We start from the raw sequence: 10,018 nt of genomic DNA on the forward strand, positions 1-10,018 counted from the left end.
AGTGTGATTAAGGCCTGTACTGTGTTACTGAGTCACACATGTTAATAAGTTCCTATGTCTTTTCTCCTACTAATCTATCCATTGTCACTTCATTATAAGAAAACTTCTGGGGGAGGACCCCTGCCTCACTGCAGTACAGAATCCACCACGTCTTTATCTCAGATGCCCAGTCTCCAAAACTATGGCTTCGTAAGCTATGGGTCAGATTCCCACATGGGGCCACACAGCTGGATGTAGGGTTTGGACAGAAAACTTGGCAGCAGTGAAATGCAAAATGACTGAGTGTTTCTGTCAGTGCTCATCCACGCCATGTTGACTGCAGCCTTGGTTCTGAACATACAGTGTACACACTTTGCACCATGCACACCACCACCACAGAATACCAAAGGATGCTGCCTAAAACATGTGATTGTATGTACTGTGTGTGCAGGCCTTCCACTCTTACAGGAATACAATGGTTTAATTATGGAGAACAAGACTCTGAATTTCCTTCTGCGGTTCCTCAGATGCAAGTATCAGATAAGTAAACTTGGGATTTTGTTTTTAGCATGCAGGACTTTAAGAACTGTTGTTTTTAAGATTTATTTATTTATTTTAGGTGTACGAGTGCACTGTAGTTGTCTTTAGACACACCAGAAGAGGTCATCAGATCCCATTACAGATGGTTGTGAGCCTCCATGTGGTTGCTGGGAATTGAACTCAGGACCTATGGAAGAGCAGTCAGTGCTCCTAACTGCTGAACCATCTCTCCAGCCCCAAGAACTGTTGCTCGGTTTGTGATTATGACAGAATTTCCAACACTGAAATGTCTGAAATGGCCCTAAAGGTGCTTTTGCCATTTTGTACTATGTGTTCATGGGAAGTGATATTGGTAATTATAAAATCAAAATAACAATCAGCTCCAAAAACTGTTGCAGAAGCAACATACCCTGCTGTATCCGTACCCTGCAGTATCCGTACCCTGCAGTATCCGTACCCTGCAGTATCCGTACCCTGCAGTATCCGTACCCTGCAGTATCCGTACCCTGCAGTATCCGTACCCTGNAGTATCCGTACCCTGCAGTATCCGTACCCTGCAGTATCCGTACCCTGCAGTATCCGTACCCTGCAGTATCCGTACCCTGCAGTATCCGTACCCTGTAGTATCCGTACCCTGCCGTATCCGTACCCTGCAGTATCCGTACCCTGCAGTATCCATACCCTGCAGTATCCATACCCTGCAGTATCCGTACCCTGCAGTATCCATACCCTGCAGTATCCTTACCCTGCAGTATCCGTACCCTGCAGTATCCATACCCTGCAGTATCCGTACCCTGCAGTATCCATACCCTGCAGTATCCGTACCCTGCAGTATCCATACCCTGCAGTATCCGTACCCTGCTGTATCCATACCCTGCAGTATCCATACCCTGTAGTATCCGTACCCTGCCGTATCCATACCCTGCAGTATCCATACCCTGCAGCATCCATACCCTGCTGTATCCATACCCTGCTGTATCCTTACCTTGCAGTATCCATACCCTGCAGTATCCATACCCTGCAGTATCCATACCCTGCAGTATCCTTACCCTGCAGTATCCATACCCTGCATTATCCGTACCCTGCTGTATCCATACCCTCCAATATCCATACCCTGCAGTATCTGTACCCTGCAGTATCTGTACCCTGCAGTATCCATACCCTGCTGTATCCATACCCTGCAGTATCCGGCTGTGACTTGAGTCTTTATGTAAAATAAGCAAGCATCTCAATAGCATGTAAACTGGCTTTAATGCTTATTTTAATAAACTGTAAAATTGTATGCATTCCAAAGAATTGTTTTAAAGTAAATTTCTTTATGATTGCTCATCAGCAAATACTTGATCTGTCTACCCATTCTATTTACTTCTAGACCCAACCACATAAACATTTTTTAGGTGAAAGGGCAGTCACAAGTGGAAAACTTTTAAGAAGCCTCAATTTAAGCCACTAGGCTCGGGTATGCACCACACAGACCACTGTAGGTGGCAAATGTCATTAAGTCCCCAAAGATCTATGGGTGCAGTTGGTTGAGGCAGGTACACTATATAGGAATAAGAAGGGGAAATATTGGTTGAAAGACATGCTAGCTGCACTCCAGAAATCAAATTTCTAGCTTGGGTGTGGGGAAGCTCCCCATAATGGCACTGAGGTGGAAAAGGGCAGTGGGGGTGGGAAGATGTCGAAGAGGGACGGGCATGCATTCCAGTTGGCCTTGGGTAGACGTCACTGTCTGATGTCCCCTCTAGAGATCTCGTTGGCCATGTATAAGGAAGACAGTGGACCAGGTAGGCAGGGTGACAGCAGCTCCTGGGATGCTCTCAAGTTCAGTGGTACTAGCCTTGATCACTGTGAGATCACTGCAGGGGCGGTTTATGCCATGGCCTGGCCTGGGAGGTCAGAATGAAGTTACCAAGGGACAGGTGGCTTCTCTATTCTCTTCTTTAGACTCTTGGAGGTTGGATCTGGTTTAAAGCCCCTCTGCACTGCCAGACTCCCTTTCCATTTTTATTTCTTGTGTGCTGCTGCTGAGACCACTCAGGGCCAAACACATTCTACACCAGCTGCTCCACTGCACTGTGCTTCCAGCTCTTGGCCCTTCAAACTGCAGCCCGCCCCATGGACCATGACCACACCCCTCCCCATGGACCATGCCAGCAATGCAGCTTTGTTGAAGACCTTTTCCTTCTGAAAATAAAATTCTAGAAACCAGGCAGCAAGATTTATAGTAAAGGATCTCCCTTCTCCGGCAAGAATGTTCCTAGCCTTCCAAGTTCTCTCCTGGGAGGCAACCTCTGACCAACCCTCTCCCCCTTCACTACCCATACCTGTTTCCAGAATTTTCTTTTTAACAAATTGATCTTTTATATATTCCTGAGCCCACCATGGGGGTTCTTTCCCATCAGGCTCCCAAACATGCCCAGTCTTAATTCCACACACAAAGTCAGATCCTTGCAGCCATCAAAGCCCATGCTCCCCACTACAGCGTATTTTACAGGGATGGAGATGGCTCAGTGGTTAAGAACAACTTCTTCCTTTGCAGAGGTCTGGGCAATGGTTCACAGCACCCACAAAATGGCTCACAACCGTTTGTAACTCTAGTTCCAGGGATATCTGATGCCTTCCTCTGAATTCAGTGATGCATATACATACATGTGGGCAAGACATTCATATGCATAAAGTAAGTATACCCAATGTTCAAAAATAACTAACATGAGTTCTGCTTACTCTTTTGAGTAACGGCCATCTATACAAGCACATACACAATCGCTTTTCTCATCTGTGTTCCCTGATCTCTTCCAGCAAAGATAATCGTGAGTAATCAATTGCTTGTATTTTCTTCCAGACAATTATTACATGCATTAAATATATACGAAATAAGGTAAAATATTCTTTTGCATTCACTCACAAGATCAAATGTGATTCTTGCTATATGAATCACACCCCTTCCTAAATCAACTCTTTTAAAACTTAGTAATAGATTGTAGGAACGTTCCCATGGCAACTGGTAAAAGCCTCTGGCTGCTTTCTATAGCTGGACACTCAGTCTCATGGATATAGTCTAACCCAGCCAGCTTTCCCTGTCGTGCATCAGACAGTAAATATTTTAGGACCCACGAGGTCAGAGAGTCTCTGTGGAAAGTATTCAGTCCACTTGTACAAGAATGCAGAGACAATATACAAAGAAAGGAACATGACAAAGTTCCAATAAGATTTATTTATGAACAATGAAAGAATTTTCCAGAAAGCTCTTGAATCATGGAAATAGAATTTTCCTTTTGATTTTTAAAAACTATTTTAAAATGTTAATATCTGGGCACGGCATCTCATGCTGTCATAATCCCAGCACACAGGAGGCTGAGTCAGGAGAAACCTTAAATTTCAGGTCAGACTGACTACAGAGTGGGGCCCTGGCTCAGCCCTCCTCCCCACAAAATGTTAAAACTCTCCATAGTCTGAAAATGCTACACAGCCAGGCAAAGGGCCAGATTTGGCTTCCTGGTGATAGAATGCCAGTCCTTAGCTTATCCAACCAGTCCTCTGCTGATGAGAATCAGATGGCTTGGGATCTTGCTGCAATGTGCACTTCTCTTGCATGCAGATGCTTGTGGGACAAGCTCCAAGAAAAGGGATTGCTGGCCCCGAAGGCGTATGGTTCTTATTTGATAGAGGTGACTAGTGGCTGTGCTCATGTGTCCACCAGCAGGGCACAGGAAGGCCTGTGTCTCCACAGCCGCCTGCAGCTGCAGATCCAGGTAATTGCTAGTCTGAGAGGTGAAGGCCAAGGTGCCCACGGTTGTCTCGTCTACAAGTTACTTATGAAGAAATATCCATCTTTTTACACGTTCAGATGCTACTTACATTTCATCTGTTTCTTTCCTTTCTTGTTTTTTATTTCTTCTTTCTGTTTGTGAGGCAGGCTCTTGCCCAGCCTGGTTTCACACTCACAGTCCTCCTGCCTTAGCTCCTTGAGTGTTGGAATTATAGCCACCATGCCTGGCTCTTCTGCGCACAAATGTTTATTGATCTTTTCTTTTGATATTGTTTTAACCTTTATTTTTATTTTCTTTCACTGCTCTCTGCTTATGGCTCTTATTTTATCATCCTACAGTTTTTTTAATTTTATTTTAGTGAAAATATAATTATATCATTCCTTCCTTCTCTTTCTTCCCTCCAACCCCTCTCATGTCCTCTCCCTCCAGCCCTTCTCATGACACCCTTACACTCCCAAATTTAGAGCTTCTTCTTCTTTATTATTCTCCTCCCACCACACACACACACACGTGTGTGTGTGTGAGTGTGTGTGTGTACATACATGCACGCACACACACAGCTGCATGCACATACACAGATGTGTGCATGTACACACACACACATACACACACACACACACATGCACGCATGCACAAAGTATATAAATACAACCTGCTGATTCCATTCACTGTTGCGTGTATGTATATGATTTCAGGACTGATCATTTGGTATTGGATTATTAACTGAGGACTCATTTAGAGTGAAGATTCTCTCAGCAGCTATAGCCTTGTCTGGCCTCAAATGTGTACCGCCTCTCTCCTGCTGGGATGACAGGCACCCGGCTCTGGCCATCTCTTTTGCACATGCTGTTCTTTGTGCCTGGAAGAGAATGCAAAATGCTTACTTACCTATTGTTCATGTCTCCATCTCTATCTGGCAGCACTGAGCCAGGTGCAGAGAAGGTCTCTCTCAGCTTCATTAACCGAATAGATAAGCGAATAGTTCTTTGACCCACCTACAGTTGTTGTAACAAAGAAGACATGGGTAAAGCATGCAGTGTGAGTTGTTGAACAGTAAAGTCCAGATGCCAAGAAGCAGCAGGGGATGGAAGTCTGGCATACATTTGTGAGGGAATGAGATGAGGAGTACTCTAGGAGTGGTGTGCCCGAGAATGGCCAATCAAAACTCTGACTATAGACTCTACGCTGGAGTAAAACATCACCCAATCAGAACTGTTTTCCATTTGCATGGTGACAATAGAAACCAGAGAGAAAACAGGTTCTATATAAAAATAACTCTTCCCACAGCTCTCCTGCAGTAAGTTTAATGTATTTGTCTTTTTCTAGTCTGATCTGACTCAAGTGAGTCCTTTCACCACCTAGGATTGCCACAATGTTGAGTGTCTACTACATGCCAGGTATAGGAGTAAAGCTTTCTGGCATAGCCTTTATAAACAGTCTGCCAACCACAGCTGCTGTTTGGCATGCCAAGACAAAGGGGACAGCCAGGGAGCACCAGTGACCCTCCAAGTGGGTCACTTACAGGTACTTACCCTCTTCAGGCCTCAAGCTCTTCATTCATAAGCGTCCGTGGAGTCCTGGCAGAATGCAGTGTGATTAAACTTGAGAGACTTGGACAGAGAAAAACCAAGAGAAATAATTCAATTGAGGAGGAGGGCTACATGCAAGAGAGTGTTTTGGGGGATCCTAAGCCTGGGAGAGCCTGTGGTGGTTGGAATATGTTTGGCCCTCAGGAAGTGGCTCTATTTGGAGGTGTGATCTTGAGAAAATGTGTCACTGTGTCAGTAGGCTTTGGGGTCTGCTAGTGCTCAAGCTCTGCCCGGTGTAGAAGACAGTCTCCTCCTGGCTGCTATTGGATCAAGATATAGAACTCTTGGTTCTTCCAACACCATGTTTGCTTACATGCTGCCATGTTTTCCACCATGATGGTAATGGACTGAACCTTTGAACCTGTAAGCCAGCCCCAAATAAATGTTTCACTTTATAAGAGTTGCCTTGGTCATGGTGTCTTTTCACAGCAATAAAAACCAAACTAAGATGGAAGTTGGTACCATGGACTGGGGTACTGATGTGACAGGCTTGATCATAGTTTTTGTTTGAGGAATGTGGGTCTTGGGACTTTGGATCTGGAAAGCAATGGAATGCTTTAAGTGGGGCGTAATGGACCATCTTAGAAGGAATGTGGAAGATAGGGTGATTTGACCTGTTTCTGGCTCAAAATATTTCAAAGGAGAAGAATTTTAGTATGTTGCCTACGGATCATTCTTGTAATGTTTTGGTGAAAATGTGGCTGCTTTTTGCCTTTGTCTGAAGAGTCTGCTTGAGGCTAAAGAGAAGAGATTTAGATTAATTGCATTGACAAAGAAAGTCTCAAAAAAAGTCCAACATAGATTTTTTGCCCTCTCGTTTACTCTCATGAAGATCATTTTGATCAAGTATAGCAAACTTAGAAAGGAAAAATACAAAATGTATGATGAATTCATATGCTTAATTCAAGTATTAGAGGTCACCAGGAAATGGAATGGAGCTAAATCATGTGTTCAAAGATATTAAATGGAATTAAGGAAGTGGTGACCTCGGAGCAAGAGCCCATGCTGCTAAGCTTGTTGTCTATACATTTGCAGTTGAACGGAAGGATAATTATATTATGTCAGGCATTATTATGACCTGGTTATTTTCATTTAGATATAAGGAGATATTATTGTATGTCAAATTCACAAGGGATGAATTGTGATGCTTATTCTCAGTTGTCAACTTGACTATATCTGGAATGAGTTATAATCCAGAACTTATAAAGATCTTGTAAAAGGGAATTTAAAAAAGTTTAGGTCCAGGCATGGTGGTACACACCTTTAATCCCATCACTCAGGATCCAGAGGCATTTGTAGTTTAAGGTTAGTTTACAGAGCAAGTTCCAGGACAGTCAAGCTTAGGCAGTGAAGGAGTTGGTAAACAGAAAGTTGGTGTTGATGTAATTTCCCCAGCAAGCAGCAGAACTTAGCATCTTCAGCCCCATGGCTCTGGCTTTAGAGTCAAGAATAGAAAGGGATCCTGGAACTATTTATGCTGGGTAGCTGGAGCTAAGAAATTAGCACTGGTTAAGAAGAGACCAGCAGCCGGGCGTGGTGGCGCACGCCTTTAATCCCAGCACTCGGGAGGCAGAGGCAGGCGGATTTCTGAGTTCGAGGCCAGCCTGGTCTACAAAGTGAGTTCCAGGACAGCCAGGGCTAAACAGAGAAACCCTGTCTCAAAAAAAACAAAATAAAAAAAAAAAAAAGAAGAAGAAGAAGAGACCAGCATCACTTAGATGAAATCTTCCAAGAAGTATCACAAATAAACTGTGTTCCAGAGATAGGCATTAGGCTGGGAGCCAGACTGGGTAATGTGTAAGAATCACCCAGGTGGTCCTGGTTTTGAAGGCATGAAGGGATCATGGAGAGCAACTGAGGCTTGGCACTGTGAGAAGCCAGGAATGGCCATTAGTGAAGGCGCAGCCTCAGTTGCAGCTGATGACCCAGGACTGAAGGGGTCATGTTAAGAAGCTGAGGCTTGGCACCATGAAGAGAGCCTATGAGAGTATATCCAGGAAGCCTAGCTGCAGCAGAAGATCCCAGTGTATTATAGATGTCAGTACCATGGGATGATCACCAAGAACAGCAACAGCAGTGGGGTGGAGTCAGCCAGAGGCTAGAGTGCTGCAAAGGGTAGGAGAAGTGACCCAAGCTCCTTAGAGGAGCCCAGAAGATCATGTGTGGATCCCAGACATTGGAACAGGAAGCTATAACACTGAAGTTGTGTTGGAGACCCCAATATGTTTGTGATGCCAGAGCTGAGGAAAGCTGCTAACAGGGGGATAGAACTAATCCAAGAGAAAGAATTGCATTGCAACCAACAAAACTGAAAAGAGTTGGACATCTGACATGGAAATACAGAATTTGGAATTCTACATCTTGTTCCAAAGGAAGCCAGAAAGTGTCTGTATTCTACAGGCAGCTAGGAGGGAGCTCTCTTCCACACTGGGCAGAGCTTGAGCACCAAGAGACCTCAAATCCCTCCTACACAGAGATACACTTCCTTCAACAATGTCACACTTATTCCAACAAGACCACACCTCCTAATAGTGCCACTTCCCATGGGCTGAGCATAATAAAACCACCACAGAGCCCAAGATTCCTGTGAGTTTCAAGAGCCAGGAATGCATCAAGCATAAGTAATGAGTCACTCATAGGGGTCAGGGGTGGCTCGATGGAAAAGAACTTGTTGTCCTTGAAGGTGACCCAGGCTTAGTTTCTGTGAGGCAATGGGCTATGTACAGACAGGCTGGTCCCCAGTCGAGCTGAGGTGGAATTCTGGAACCCGGTGAGTGGTAATTTCCACCTACATGAGACGGTAGGTATTCCCCCATGTCTCCTGGACCCCTGGCTCCTGTTGAAGTTACTGCCTCCACAGCACCCACAAGAGAAGCATGTGGCTAGTAGTCATGTACACAATGTCCCAAGCTTCTGACCTTCAGGCTAGACTCCTCCCAGTTACCTAGCAACAGCAAGATAACACAGCCCACTGTAAGAGGGGCTGCTTGGCCCCACCTCACTCTCTTAAGCTTTCACTTTCCTTTCTCTCTCCCTCTTACTCTTTCTCTCTCTTACTCTCTAAGCTTTTACCTCTTTCTCTCTTTAAGCTTTCTTGCTCTAGCCTTTTTCTCTCTCTCTCTCCTTTCCCCCCTTCTCTCCTCTTGGCCATGGCTGGTCTTTCTCTCTTTCTACCTTTTCTCTCCCCCTGTACCTTTTCTACAATAAAGCTCTAAAACCATAGACTGTCTCTATTCATCAAGGCCCGCACTAAGGACTCTCACCTGTGTGAAAACCTTTCTCCCTCTGGCCTCTTTCTGTATCCCTGGGGCCGAGAGTGTCACCCTGGGACTCCTATTCTATTCTTATCTCCTCTGCAGTATCCAGAGTGGGATGCTGGAGACTGAGAACCTGGTACGGGGGCTGCCCCTTGTCCCCCTCCCACCAAGTGGGGTCAGTGGCTTGACACAGCCAGTGGAAAGCGTCCGGTAGTCCTCCCACATCTGCCTGCCCAGAGTACAGGAACTCTGGCGGGACGTGGGCTCTCTCCCCTTTCCCCTCTTGCCCTGTACCCACAGCCCAACAAGTTTCCAGTGTCCACATGGTGGCTCACAACCTTCTATAACCCCAGATCCAGGGAATCTGATGCCTTCTTCTGATTTCCATGGTCATGCACATAGTGTATACACACACACACACACACACACACACACACACACACACACGTTCATGTGTGTGTGTGTGTGTATGTATGTATGTATGCTTGTATGTATGTATGTATATATGTATATTTGTATGGGCAAAACATACATAAAAAATGTTTTAAAAATTTTAAAGTCAAAGCATTTCCCAAAAATCTTACAGAGCTTTTCTTTTCTTTTCTTTTCTTTTCTTTTCTTTTCTTTTCTTTTCTTTTCTTTTCTTTTCTTTTCTTTTCTTTTCTTTTCTTTTAGGTTTTCCTTTTTCCATCCTTTCATCTTAGCTCTAAATTTTGTCTCTGTATCTATATCCATTCATGGGTATTTTGTTCCCTATTCTAAGGAGGAATGAAGTATCCACATGATGGTCTTCCTTCTTGGTTTTCTTGTGTTTTGCAAAATGTATCTTGGGTATTCTAAGTTTCTGGGCTAATATCTGCTTATCAGTGAGTGCATATCT

General features: G+C 44.6%; 1 long non-coding RNA gene across 1 annotated transcript in view; it reads right to left on the reverse strand.

Annotated features, from left to right (window-relative positions):
* Positions 1 to 4,971: 4,971 nt before the first annotated feature.
* LOC115065207 overlaps positions 4,972 to 10,018 on the reverse strand; it is a 54,006-nt gene continuing 48,959 nt past the window's right edge. Inside the window, exons 2-3 of the long non-coding RNA XR_003844993.1 lie at positions 5,825 to 5,869; positions 4,972 to 5,151 (exon numbers count right to left, since the gene is read on the reverse strand). This is a non-coding gene — a long non-coding RNA (uncharacterized LOC115065207). The remainder of the gene's footprint in view (positions 5,152 to 5,824; positions 5,870 to 10,018) is intronic.

The sequence above is a fragment of the Mus pahari genome, chromosome 13 (genome assembly GCF_900095145.1).
Source record: "Mus pahari chromosome 13, PAHARI_EIJ_v1.1, whole genome shotgun sequence".
NCBI classification, from domain to species: Eukaryota; Metazoa; Chordata; class Mammalia; order Rodentia; family Muridae; genus Mus; species Mus pahari.